A 13,982-nucleotide genomic window follows, 5' to 3' on the forward strand; every position below is an offset into this window, starting at 1 on the left:
CTTAAGGCGTGAACTTATAACCCCTCCCATTACTGGGAGACCTCAGTTTTGTAGCCAGGCAATCAAAGTGTATAAGAAGAAGGGAGGGATCTCTGTGTCCCCTGATGTACATCAAAGAAAAGGATTTTACAGGTAAGCCGTTTTAAAAATCCTATTTTCTTTTCTTACATCAGGGGACACAGAGCCATAGTAATAACTATGTGGGATGTCCCATAGCAATGGCAACTGAAGGGGGGGGGGGAGAGACAGAATCAAGGAAATAGGAGGCCAGAGAACTCATACTGCAGCGTATGCTGTGCCCAAAGGCAATCTCCTCATGACCTTTAATATCGATTTGAAAAAAATAAATAAAAAAATCGAATAAATGTCTGAACCAAAGAACAATGTTGCGGTCTTACAGATCTGAGCCATAGAGGCCTGATGATGCATCACCCAAGAGGCACTAATCGCCCTGGATGAACGTGCTTTTAATATGAGAAGGAAGAATTTTCTTCTTTAAGCTGAAGCTTGATCAATCACTTGACAAACCCATTTGGAAAATAGTGGATCTTGACGCTGCCTGTCCATATCTTGGACCCTCTGGCAGTACAAACAAAACCTGTGTTTTGCGAACCTGAGCAGTCGCCCTTAAATAGATTCTGATCACTCTTACTACATCAAGAGACTGTAGTGCTTTCTCTTCCCCAGATTAAGGCTTCTGGGGAGAAAGGAGGAAGAATAATATCTTGGTTTAAATGAAAACCTGTGACCACTTTTGGTAAGAATTCAGGATGAGGACATCAAATCACCTCGTCCCTATACATGATGAAATATGGCTCTTACAAGACAGAGCCATTAGAAGAGTATTGGAAGAAATGGCAAGCAAAAAAAAGATTATCTTTCTTGCCAAAGAACCAAGAGAATTTCTCGTAAGGTTCAAATGGCTGATTTAACAAAGCCAAAAAGACTAATTTTAAATCCTAAGGATTTAGAGGTGCCTTGATAGGGGGAATAAACCGTGTTAGCCCCTGAATAAGCTACGCACCAAGAGTGGGAAGCAAGAGGCCGTAGGAAAAGACATCGACACGGCCTTGATCTGGCTCTTGATAAAAGTCAAAGCCAGCTTCATATCAGATCCATATGCAGGAATCCTGCCTATTGACATACTTCCTGGGGTGCCAACCCCTGGATCCATACCAAGAACGTATGCCTTCCAGATTCTATAGTAAATGACTGGAAGCCGGCTTCCTGGCATTAGTCAAAGTAGACACTACTGAAGGAGATCACCCACGATCTTTTATAGAGTGGGATTCAACAGTCAAACCTGTTAAACTCCTTGTCCGTAAAGTAAGCTGAAATACCACACCCTGTGCAAGAAGGTCTGGCTATAATGGACTTCAACTGCTCTCCTTATGATCTCGATAAATTCAGATCTTCTGGGACCCGCTGGGGCCTCCAGAATCACCTCCTTCTGTTCCTGCTTAATCTTGCGGAGAAGGCGCGGAAGTAGCAGAGCTGGAGGAAATGCATAGATCAGTGAGAACTGATCCCCTGGAAAGACGAATGCGTCTGTTCCGCCTGCTAGTGGACCCCTTGTTTGACAAAGTTGTCGACCTTACTAATGAATGTGGACGTAAATAGGTCCATGTCTGGAGTACCCCATCTGACATATAGCTAGGAAGATGTCGGGGTGAAGAGAACATTCTCCCAGAAATAATTGCTGGCGTCTCAAGTAGTACAATTAGCAAGAAATTTCCAGCAGGCTGGATAATAAAAAAATAAAATAAAGTAAAATAGATGTGTATGTGTCATTAAGTGTCAACAATTATTGTGTCCTTTAGAGACCATAAGTGTCATAACATATCCTAAATGCATAAATCATTAAACAATTGTAACAGCATAAAATTATATAAAGTGCAAGGTGCTAGTGAATAAATTCTGGTAATTGTGACAAACCTATATAAATGAAAAGAAAAGCTTAGTATATAGAAGAAATATGTATACAAAATGTATATATATAAAAAAATATATATAAAAAAATATATAAAAAATCGATTTATCTGTTACACGTATCAAGTCCTCACGTAGTGTAACTGTGATGAAAGGTACATATTACATAGGTGAAAAGATACAAAAAGGTGAAAAAATGTGGTAAAATTTAGCTGTAAAAAAAGCAAAAAATGGAAATAAGAATGATAATTAAAAATATTTAAAAAATTAAAAAGTAGTAAAGAGTGTCCCTCAAAAAGGTGATTATAAATTAGTGGGGTGTCCACTGCGAGTGAAAGTGAAGTAAAGGGTGGAGGAAATTTCAGTTGTTGTTCCCGGTGCTCTGTGGCTATTTTTATGCAGTTGCTCTCACCAGAGTTAGGGCCCCTTCTGGGGTGGATCAACCTTCACAGTATCAGCCACTGTGTAGCTCTCTGGCTGGCCTCTGTTGCAGTTCCGGGAAACCTTCGTTCCTCCGTTCTTATGCCGTGTTAGGTTATATGTAATGAATAAGAGGCATATCCATGGTGCAGTACGTCTTATAAAACTTCGTATTTATTGTATAGGCAAAAATACTACTCACAAACATCCGTTCATATGCTTATATTGAAAAGGAAAGATTCCGTTCGGCTAGCACGCTTTCTGAGTTAGCAGTGTATGCTTCGTGGCCACGCCCTATGCGTTTCGTCATCAAAGACGTCCTCTGGAGCAGCCATTTGCATACACCTTTTCCCATTTATAGGGTGTAGTGTGTCACCACGCATGTGCGGATAATCCCGCGGCCATTTTAATTGAGGGAATGCCCTCTGTTGGTTTTATACTGAAAATTTAAACCACGCATGTGCGGGTAATCCCGCGGCCATTTTACTTGAGGGAATGCCCTCTGAAGATGTAAACATAAATATAAAAGTAAAAGTATGTATTGCCGGGACACACTATTCCCTAATGTATAAGGGAAAATTAACATTCCAAATATTGCATACAGTTTAATGTGAAACGGAGCAAAACAAAAACAAACACTAATTATGTGAAATTAATTAAAACAAATCGAGACCAATTAAAATGTACATAATTTAAATATAACGAAAAAACCTCAATATTATGATAACGATATGTATTAAAATAATTAACATTAAAAATATATTTTATTTATTAGAGATATTCTACCAAAGGTGTGTGTTTGTTACTGGAGGAGGTTATATGAATATTAAGATTGTGGGAGGAGAGTAAAAAATCTTTAATGGGCTAAAAATATTAGAACTGGAGAAAATAAGATATAATAGACTGGAAAAATATAATTGGTGAAAATTATAATTGGTAAAAAATATGAAAATATCATATAAAAAATAATATAAAAAATATATATATATAAAAAGAGTATGAAAAGAGGGAAATGTATGTGATAATAATAATAATAGTAATACTATTTTAAGAAGTAGGTTAAAAAGTAGGTTAGGAAAAAATATTGAAAGGAACCAAACACCAAAATGGTGTGTTCTTAGTACTTATTTGTTACGTTAAGGGGATAGTTTGAAGAGAAGGAGGATGGACTATGCTTTTGTGGATTATTTTTTATACTTTATTGGGAACTTTGAATGAATAACATTCGACCCGTTTGTAAAGTGGATGAATAGGTCCAGGGTGGGGGTAAACTTAAAGATGGATATAGTGGGAATGAATATACCTTTAGTAAAATTAACAGTTAAAAATGCAGGTGTTCTAAGGTTTATGGTTGAATGTATTACATTCGACCTGTATAGAAAATCAAGTAATTAAACATTAAAAATTTGTTAAAAAGCAATTAAGATCTAAATCGATATTCATTCCTGCAGGATGTAAAGTTTCCATGTTAAAAATCCATCTAGTTTCATTCTGTGAGACTTTTATGGTTTTGTCTTCACCCCTCCAATGACCTTTGATTTTGTCAATTGCGTAGAAAATCATTTGTCTGGGGTCCTTATTGTGATAGTCTCTGAAATGCCGTGAGACACTATGTTTGTCAAATCCATTCTTAATGTTAGTAATGTGTTCCCTAATTCTTTCGTGTAGTTCTCGCGTGGTTCTTCCCACATATTGCTTGCGGCAGGGGCATTCTATAACATATGTGACGTGGGTGCTTCTGCAGGAAATAAGTTATTTTATGGGGAAAGTCCTACCATTGGTAGTAGAGGTGAAAGTGGTGGTTTTCCTATTAGTTTTTCTACTTTTACGGCAGGGGAGGCATTGACCGCACTTGAAAAATCCTTTCAAGTGTTTTGCAATCTTTATTTCTCTTGGTGGGTCAATTGTGTTTTTGACCAGTTTCTTAAGTTAGGAGCTTTTCTGTAGATAAAAGAGGGATTATTGGGTAAAAATTGTTTCAGAGTGTCGTCTACTTTCAAAATGGGCCAGTGTTTTTTTATTATTCTTTCTACTTCCTTGTGTTGTCTACTGAAACCCGTGAGGAAAGCTGTCTCTATATTCTTTGTTTTTTTCTTGATTGTTGCATTTTCTAACAGTTTTTTCCTTTCCATTCTTGTTACACTCTCTTTAAGGTTCCGTAACTGTGATTCTTTGTACCCTTTCTTCAAAAATCTTTCAATAATCACTTCGGCTTGTGTATCAAAGTCCTCTCTATTTGTACAGTTTCTATATAATCTCAGGAGTTGCCCTTTGGGTATGTTGCTAATCCAACGTGGATGATGGCAACTTGAGGTGGGTATGTACCCATTCCGATCTGTAGATTTGAAATAAGTCCTTGTACCCAAAGTACCCCCTGATTTAAAAATCTGTAAATCCAGGTAATTGATGCTCCATTCATCCCAGTTTCCTGTGAAAGTAATGTCATATATATTCTGGTTAATTTCCTCTAGAAAAGATTGTAGTCACATTATCCCTGTAAAGATGTGGGGGGGGGGAGAAATGTTAGGGTCACATTATCCCCATTAACCACTTTTGCACACTGTGAGTGGGCTTACTCATCACCGGTGTTGTCATTTATGCACAGAGAGAGCGTGGCAGTAACTGACGATGCCGTACAGTGTCACTGCATGTTGTGCAATGCCATACTGTGCCATCGCACGGCGTGTGATGATCATGTACGGCATGCAATAGAGTCCACAGGACTTACTGTCCCCCATCACCCAGCTATATAGCCCACAGTCCTTACTGTCTCCTATCATCACCCAGCTATAGAGCCCCCAGGACTTACTGTCCTACATCCTCACCTGGCTAAGTAAGTCCCCTGGGCTCTATAGCTGGAATGTGATAGAGGACAGCAAGGCCTGTGGGCTCTATATGGAGTGGCCACCTCATCCCTTTAACCTCTTCCCGCCCACCAAGTGATGGCTGGGTGGCACGGGGTGACCTTGATCTACGTAAAGAGCCGTGGCTCTTTAACCATGCGATTGGCTGTGTCCAATCACAGCCAGTCACATGTAAACATGGAGATGCCGGTAGTCAAAAGAGTGTGAGGAGAGGAGAGGAGAGCCGATCAGCAGCATCTCGTCACAGAGGACATCTAAGGATGTAATCAGGGCACTCCTCACCAGTGCCCAGATTACAAGTGCCAGCAATGCCACTGCCAGCAATCAGTGCCCACAACTGGCACCAATCTGTGCCCACAAGTGCCAGAAATCAGTGGCCAGTGATGGCTATCCGTGCTGCCCATCAGTGCCGCCTATCAGTGCAGCATATTCATGGCTCCTCATCAGTGGAGAAAAATTACTTATTTACAAAATTTACTGACAGAAACTAAGAAAAACGTTTTTTTTTTTTTTCAAACTTTTTGGTCTTTTTTCCTAAAAAAATAAAGAATGTAAAAACCCAGGAGTGATTAAATACCACCAAGAGAAAGCTCTATTTGTGTGAATAAAATAATACAAATTTCACAGTTACAGTGTAGAATGACCACGCAATTGTCATTCAAAGTTTGACAGCGGTGAAAGCTGAGAAATGGCCTGGAAGGGGATGCAAGTGCCCTGTATTGAGGTGGTTAAACCTGAACACATTAGTTACACAGATAATGTGGCTGATTAAGGTGGTAATTAAACTCACTTGGTGCCTTCTCTGCATGTTATTAGCCTCAGAACCTGTGTAATTCATATGTGTTTGGGTTTAAAGGGATGAGGCGGCAACCTTAGCTCTATAGCCGGTTGATGGGGGACAGCAAGTCCTGTGGGCTCTATTGCTGGGCGATGATGGGGGACAGCAAGTCCTGTAGACTATCGCATGCCATACCGGGTCATCAGGTGCCATGTGCTGCCACTGTATGGAATTGTCAGATTCTGCCTCACTTTCTAATGGACAGAGCACCGGCGAGGATGATTATGTCCGCTCAGTGTGCACATTGTATATTCTGCCCTCTCCCCCTGCAAAAGTCCTTTCTTTATGCGTGAGGTGATTGTCACTGCAATCTATTGTTCGCTGAGATTTTAAGTTGAAAAGAACCAGAAATCACTTTTAGCAGAAGTTGATTTTTGGGGATAATGTGACCCCCAATACTCACTACTCCCCCCCCCCCCTTGTAGACCCACACCACACTGGGGAGTGTGCAAGCAGCATCTTTGGGGCAGTTTGCGAGTGGTGTATGCACTGCTCCTCCACTGCTCCTGCCCATTGGAATGCCAATGCACCACTTTAACAGCGGTAAAGCACTGCTAAATATAGCGCCGCTTTACGGCTACCACCCCCACCTCCCAGTGTGAAAGGGCTCTTAGGGCATTGTCACGGAGCCAATTACTACTTTGTATAGAGCAAGGCAGAATATGATAGTCAAATTCTACCGCCATGCTTTATAATGTGTTCAGCGAATAACGCCTCCTGCACTTTACAATGCCTCCAACAATCTGCACACGCGCAGTACGCAACGTCACTCCAGCTGGTCTCCCGATAAGCTGGAGAGACGTCACCACTGTGCATGCATGCTTCATCAGAGGCATTATGCGATAGAACACAGGCCTCCAGCTGCCTCCAAGTTACCCATCAACACTGCAGGATGAGCATATACACCACTATCCCCAGGGGAAAATAGCACTGTGATGTAAAGGACAGACAGAGGAGCATGGTACTGAGCCAAAACTGACGCAGAGGAGGATACGGAGGAAGAGAAAGGGAGGTAGGAGACGGCGCAGCAGACATTCCCTGATCTTCCAGCTGTCGTCTCTCCTTTCTTCTGACCTCCATTCTTTCACACATTCACCCCATCCAGGTATCTCTTTGGAACCTTCCTGTTCCTGGGCGCCAGCCTTCTAGCAATCTTCACAGCTTCGCTGCAGGTCTGCAAAGAAAAAAGGACAAAAGTTAGTTTTTCTGCCCAAAACCAGTTTGCTAGTTTTAAACCCTTCAAATCCCTCCCCCTTGCAGTCCAATAACCCCTTGCTCTACTCCGGGCATTGCTACACCTTTACTAGACACCTTGGGGTAGATTTACAAAAGCTGCAGCATTCAGAATCTGGTGCAGCTTAGCCAATCAGCTTCTAGCCTGAGCTGCTTCAGTTAGGGTTTGGCAATAAAACTAAAACTTTGCAAAAGTGAGCCTGATTTTGCACGCTCCAGCTTTAGTAAATAAACCCCCTAGTCTTAACCCAATAACCCCCTTACCAAAGGTGTCTCTCAATTCCGGATCAGGGAAAATCCTTTCATTGTTCCCATCCCATACAGTCAGTCCACCAATCAACACTGATAGAAATAAGAGGAAGAAAAAAAATACAAAATATTAAAAAGGATCACTCCAGGATGAATCAATACGGATACAAGTTATATAAAATTAAAGGAGGAGGTCCACCCATCCCTGCAAAAATTATAAGCCAGCAGCTACACATACTGCAGCTGACGACTTTTAATAATGGGACACTTACCTGTCCTGGAGTCTAGCGATGTTGGCACCGCTTATGATGTTTCCATCAGCTGTCAGGTGCTGCTTCTGTCACCATTGCAGGTGAGGGAACCCGGCAGTGAAGCCTTACGGCTTCACACTGGGAACCCTACTGTGCATGCGCGAGGCATTGCTGCTCTCTCCTACTGGCCTGGCGGCAGAGGGAGAAGCAGGGAGCCGAGCTGCTGGCGCAATTTGCCACGGGCCGGACGTGAGAACAGAATACTTTATCAAAATGGTATCCACTCCCCTCGAAAGGTGCTAAACGTGGCACTTCGGGGGGGGGGGGGGGGGTGTGATGTAGTGAGGATCCAATAGCTCCCCCCATTGAGAGAGAGAGACAGCGCCCCACACACAGAGAGAGAGAGCGAGCCCCGAGAGAGAGACAGCGCCCCCAGAGAGAGAGAGAGAGAGAGAGACAGCGCCCCCACAGAGAGAGAGAGACAGCGCCCCCACAGAGAGAGAGAGACAGCGCCCCCACAGAGAGAGAGACAGCGCCCCCACAGAGAGAGAGACAGCTCCCCCACAGAGAGAGAGACAGCTCCCCCACAGAGAGAGAGAGAGCGCCCCCACACAGAGAGAGAGAGAGCGCCCCCACACAGAGAGAGAGAGAGCGCCCCCACACAGAGAGAGAGAGAGCGCCCCCACAGAGAGAGAGAGAGCGCCCCCACAGAGAGAGAGAGAGCGCCCCCACAGAGAGAGAGAGGGAGAGAGAGACACAGCGCCCCACAGAGAGAGAGAGAGACTCTCTCGCGCGGCTCTCTCAAAGAGAGAGAGGATGCCCCCACAGAGAGAGAGACACAGCGCCCCGCAGAGAGAGACACAGCGAGAGACACAGAGCCCCGCAGAGAGAGAGAGAGAGACACAGAGCCCCACAGAGAGAGAGACTCTCGCTCGCTCTCTCTCTTTCGCTCTCTCTCTTTCGCTCTCTCTCTCTCGCTCTCTCTCTCTCGCTCTCTCTCTCTCGCTGTCTCTCTCTCGCTGTCGCTGTCTCTCGCTCGCTCGCTCTCCCTCGCTCGCTCTCCCTCGCTCGCTCTCTCCTCGCTCGCTCTCTCGCTCTCCCTCGCTCGCTCTCTCGCTCTCCCTCGCTCGCTCTCTCCCCCTCGCTCTCCCTCTCTCTCTCGCTCGCCCTCACTCTCTGTCTCTCTCTCGCTCTCTCTCTCTCGCTGTTTCTCTCGCTCTCTCTCGCTCGCTGTCTCTCTCGCTCTCTCTCGCTCGCTGTCTCTCTCGCTCTCTCGCTGTCTCTCTCTCGCTAGCTCTCTTGCTCTCCCTCGCTCGCTGTCTCTCTCCCTCGCTCGCTCTCCCTCTCTCTCGCTCTTTCGCTCGCTCTCTCTCGCTCTCTCTCTTGCTCGCTCTCTTTCGCTCGCTCTCGCTCTCTCTCTTTCGCTCGCTCTCTCTCGCTCTCTCTCTTGCACACTCTCTTTCGCTCGCTCTCTCTCTTCCGCTCGCTCTCCCTCGCTCTCGCTCGCTCTCTCTCTTTCGCTCGCTCTCGCTCTCTCTCTTTCGCTCGCTCTCCCTCGCTCTCGCTCGCTCTCTCTCTTTCGCTCGCTCTCGCTCTCTCTCTTTCGCTCGCTCTCCCTCGCTCTCTCTCTTTCGCTCGCTCTCCCTCGCTCTCTCTCTTTCGCTCGCTCTCCCTCGCTCTCTCTCTTTCGCTCGCTCTCCCTCGCTCTCTCTCTTTCGCTCGCTCTCCCTCGCTCTCTCTCTTTCGCTCGCTCTCCCTCGCTCTCTCTCTCTTTCGCTCACTCTCGCTCTCCCTCGCTCGCTCTCTCTCCCTCGCTCTCTCACTCTCTCTCCCTCGCTCTCTCACTCTCTCGCTCGCTCTCTCACTCTCTCGCTCGCTCTTTCGCTCTCTCGCGCTCTTTTGCTCGCTCTCTCGCGCTCTTTCGCTCGCTCTCGCTCTCTTTCGCTCGCTCTCTCTCGCTCTCTTTCGCTCGCTCTTTCGCTCGCTCGCTCTTTCGCTCGCTCTTTCGCTCGCTCGCTCTTTCGCTCGCTCTCTCTCTCTTGCTCTTTCGCTCGCTCTCTCTCGCTCTCTCTTGCTCTTTCGCTCGCTCTCTCTCTCGCTCTCTCTTGCTCTTTCGCTCGCTCTCTCTCTCTCGCGCTCTCTCTCTCGCCCCTCTCGCTCGGCCCTCTCGCTCTCTCTCTCACACACGCGCACGCTCTCTCTCGCGCGCGCTCTCCCTCGCTCGCTCTCCCGCTCTCCCTCGCTCGCTCTCTCCCTCGCGCTCTCCCTCGCTCTCTCTCCCTCGCGCTCTCCCTCGCTGTCTCTCTCCCTCGCTCTCTCTCCCTCGCGCTCTCCCTCGCCGTCTCTCTCGCGCTCTCCCTCGCCGTCTCTCTCTCGCTCTCCCTCGCCGTCTCTCTCTCGCTCTCCCTCGCCGTCTCTCTCTCGCTCTCCCTCGCCGTCTCTCTCTCGCTCTCCCTCGCCGTCTCTCTCTCGCTCTCCCTCGCGCTCTCCCTCGCTGTCTCTCTCTCGCTCTCTCCCTCGCTGTCTCTCGCTCTCCCTCGCTGTCTCTCGCTCTCCCTCGCGCTCTCTCTCTCACGCTGTCTCTCTCGCTGTCTCTCTCGCTGTCTCTCTCTCTCTCGCTAGCTCTCTCGCTCGCTCTCCCTCGCTCGCTCTCTCCCTCCCTCGCTCTCTCCTCCCTCGCTCTCTCTCCCTCCCTCGCTCTCCCTCGCTCGCTCTCCCTCGCTCGCTCTCCCTCGCTCTCTCTCCCTCGCTCTCTCCCTCGCTCGCTCTCCCCCTCTCTCTCGCTCTCCCTCGCTCGCTCTCTCGCCCTCGCGCTGTCTCTCTCTTGCTGTCTCTCTCTCGCTCGCTGTCTGTCTCTCTCGCTCTCTCTCGCTGTTTCTGTCGCTCTCTCTCTCGCTCTGTCTCTCTCTCTCTTTCGCTCTCTCTCTCTCGCGCTCTCTCTCGCTGTCTCTCTCTCTCTCGCTCTCCCTCTCTCTCCCTCGCTCTCTCTCGCTCCCTCGCTCTCTCTCTCCCTCGCTCTCCCTCTCTCTCTCTCTCTCCCTCGCTCTCTCTCGCTCCCTCGCTCTCTCTCTCCCTCGCTCTCTCTCTCCCTCGCTCTCTCTCTCCCTCGCTCTCTCTCCCTCTCTCTCTTTCGCTCGCTCTCTTGCTCTCTCTCTTTCGCTCGCTCTCTCTTTCGCTCGCTCTCCCTCGCTCTCTCTCTCTTTCGCTCGCTCTCTTTCGCTCGCTCTCTTTCGCTCGCTCTCGCTCTCTCTTTCGCTCGCTCTCTTTCGCTCGCTCTCGCTCTCTCTTTCGCTCGCTCTCTCTTTCGCTCGCTCTCTCTTTCGCTCGCTCTCGCTTTCTCTTTCGCTCGCTCTCTTTCGCTCGCTCTCGCTCGCTCTCTCTCTCACTGGCTCTCTCTCTCGCGCGCTCTCTCTCTCTTGCTCTTTCGCTCGCTCTCTCTCTCGCTCTTTCGCTCGCTCTCTCTCGCTCTCTCTCTCGCGCTCTCAGAGAGAGCGCGCGAGAGCGCGTGAGAGAGTCGCGCGCTCGCTCTCTCGCCCCTCTCGCTCGGCCCTCTCGCTCTCTCTCACACACGCACGCTCTCGCTCGCTTTCTCTCTCGCTCGCTCTCTCTCTCTCGCGCGCGCGCTCGCTCTCTCTCTCTCTCTCTCGCGCGCGCGCTCGCTCTCTCTCTCTCTCTCGCGCGCGCTCTCTCCCTCTTTCGCTCGCTCTCTCTCTCTCGCGCGCTCTCTCAGAGAGAGCGCGCGAGAGAGAGTCGCGCTCGCTCTCTCGCCCCTCTCGCTCTCTCTCACACACGCACGCTCTCGCTCGCTTTCTCGCTCTCGCACGCTCTCGCTCGCTTTCTCGCTCTCGCTCGCTTTCGCTCTCTCTCGCTCTTTCGCTCTCTCTCGCTCGCTCTCTCTCCCTCGCTGTCTCTCTCTCTCCCTCGCCGTCTCGCTCTCCCTCGCCGTCTCTCTCTCGCTGTCTCTCGCTCTCCCTCGCGCTCTCTCTCTCTCGCTAGCTAGCTCTCTCGCTCTCTCCCTCGCGCGCGCTCTCTCTCTCCCTCGTTCTCTCTCCCTCGCTCTCCCTCCCTCGCTCTGCCTCGCTCTCTCTCTCCCTCGCTCTCTCTCTCGCTGTCTCTTGCTCTCTCTCTCTCGCTCACTCTCTCTCGCTCTCTCTTTCGCTCGCTCTCTCTCGCTCTCCCTCGCTCTCTCTCTTTCGCTCGCTCTCCCTCGCTCGCTCTCTCTCTCGCTCTTTCGCTCGCTCTCCCTCGCTCTTTCGCTCGCTCTCTCTTTCTCTCTCTCGCGCGCGCTCTCTCTCTCTCGCGCTCTCTCGTGCTCTTTCGCTCGCTCTCTCTTTCGCTCGCGCTCTCTCAGAGAGAGCGCGTGAGAGAGTCGCGCGCTCGCTTTCTCGCTCGGCCCTCTCGCTCTCTCTCACACACGCACGCTCTCGCTCGCTTTCTCTCTCTCGCTCGCTCTCTCGCGCGCTCTCTCTCTCTCGCGCGCTCTCTCTCTCTCTCGCGCGCTCTCGCTCTCTCTCTCGCGCGCTCTCGCTCTCTCTCTCGCGCGCTCTCGCTCTCTCTCTCTCTCTCGCGCGCTCTCGCTCTCTCTCGCGCGCTCTCGCTCTCTCTCGCGCGCTCTCGCTCTCCCTCGCTCGCTCTCTCCCTCGCTCTCCCCTCTCTCTCGCCCTCGCTCTCTCTCTCGCCCTCGCTCTCTCTCTCGCCCTCGCGCTGTCTCTCTCTCGCTCGCTGTCTCTCGCTGTTTCTCTCGCTCTCTCTCGCTCTCCCTCGCTCTCTCTCTCTTTCGCTCGCTCTCCCTCGCTCTCTCTCTCTTTCGCTCGCTCTCCCTCGCTCTCTCTCTCTTTCGCTCGCTCTCCCTCGCTCTCTCTCTCTTTCGCTCGCTCTCCCTCGCTCTCTCTCTCTCTTTCGCTCGCTCTCCCTCGCTCTCTCTCTCTTTCGCTCGCTCTCCCTCGCTCTTTCGCTCGCTCTCTCTTTCGCTCGCTCTCTCTTTCGCTCGCTCTCTCTCGCGCTCTTTCGCTCGCTCTCTCTTTCGCTCGCGCTCTCTCAGAGAGAGCGCGTGAGAGAGTCGCGCGCTCGCTTTCTCGCTCGGCCCTCTCGCTCTCTCTCACACACACGCACGCTCTCGCTCTCTCGTGCGCTCTCTCTCTCTCTCCCTCGCTCGCGCGCTCTCTCTCCCTCGCTCGCGCGCTCTCTCTCCCCGCTCGCGCGCTCTCTCTCTCCCTCGCTCGCGCGCTCTCTCTCTCCCTCGCTCGCGCGCTCTCTCTCCCTCCCTCGCTCGCGCGCTCTCTCTCCCTCGCCCTCCCGCTCTCTCTCTCGCCCTCGCGCTCTCTCTCTCGCCCTCGCGCTCTCTCTCTCTCGCTGTCTCTCTCTCGCTCGCTGTTTCTCTCGCTCTCTCTCGCTGTTTCTGTCGCTCTCTCTCTCGCTCTGTCTCTCTCTTTCGCTCTCTCTCTCTTTCGCTCTCTCTCTCTCGCGCTCTCTGTCTCTCTCGCTGTCTCTCTCTCGCTCTCCCTCGCTCGCTCTCCCTCTCTCTCTCCCTCGCTCTCTCTCTCCCTCGCTCTCTCTCTCCCTCGCTCTCTCTTGCTCCCTCTCTCTCGCTCTCGCTCTCTCTCTCGCTCGCTCTCTCTCTCCCTCGCTCGCTCTCTCTTTCGCTCGCTCTCTCTTTCGCTCGCGCTCTCTCTCGCTCTCTCTCTCTCGCGCGCGCTCTCTCTCTCTCTCTCACTGGCTCTCTCTCGCGCGCTCTCTCTCTCGCTCTTTCGCTCGCGCTCTCAGAGAGAGCGCGCGAGAGCGCGTGAGAGAGTCGCGCGCTCGCTCGGCCCTCTCGCTCTCTCTCACACACGCACGCTCTCGCTCGCTTTCTCTCTCTCTCTCGCTCTCTCTCTCTCGCTCTCTCTCTCTCGCGCGCGCGCTCTCTCTCTCTCTCGCGCGCTCTCTCTCTCTCGCGCGCTCTCTCTCTCGCTCGCTCGCTCTCTCGCGCTCTCTCTCTCTCTCGCTCGCGCTCTCTCTCTCTCTCGCTCGCGCTCTCTCTCTCGCGCGCTCTCTCTCTTTCGCTCGCGCGCTCTCTCTCTCTCGCGCTCTCTCTCTCTCGCTCTCTCGCTCGCTCTCTCGCTCTCTCTCTTTCTTTCGCTCTCTCTCTCTTTCGCTCGCTCTCCTCTCGCTCTCTTTCGCTCGCTCTCTCTTTCGCTCGCTCTCTCTCGCTCGCTCTCT

At 50.5% G+C, this 13,982-nt stretch overlaps 1 long non-coding RNA gene across 2 annotated transcripts in view; it reads right to left on the reverse strand.

Annotated features, from left to right (window-relative positions):
- Positions 1-2,505: 2,505 nt before the first annotated feature.
- The window catches only part of LOC143934371 (uncharacterized), a 17,937-nt gene continuing 6,460 nt past the window's right edge, over positions 2,506-13,982 (reverse strand). For both annotated transcript variants that reach the window (XR_013263257.1, XR_013263256.1), the window contains exons 2-3: positions 7,549-7,626; positions 2,506-7,225 (exon numbers count right to left, since the gene is read on the reverse strand). This is a non-coding gene — a long non-coding RNA (uncharacterized LOC143934371). The remainder of the gene's footprint in view (positions 7,226-7,548; positions 7,627-13,982) is intronic.

The sequence above is a fragment of the Lithobates pipiens genome, unplaced genomic scaffold (assembly GCF_037356315.1).
Source record: "Lithobates pipiens isolate NorthernLeopardFrog02 unplaced genomic scaffold, aLitPip1_a1.2 Scaffold_10, whole genome shotgun sequence".
In the NCBI taxonomy this organism is placed as follows: Eukaryota; Metazoa; Chordata; class Amphibia; order Anura; family Ranidae; genus Lithobates; species Lithobates pipiens.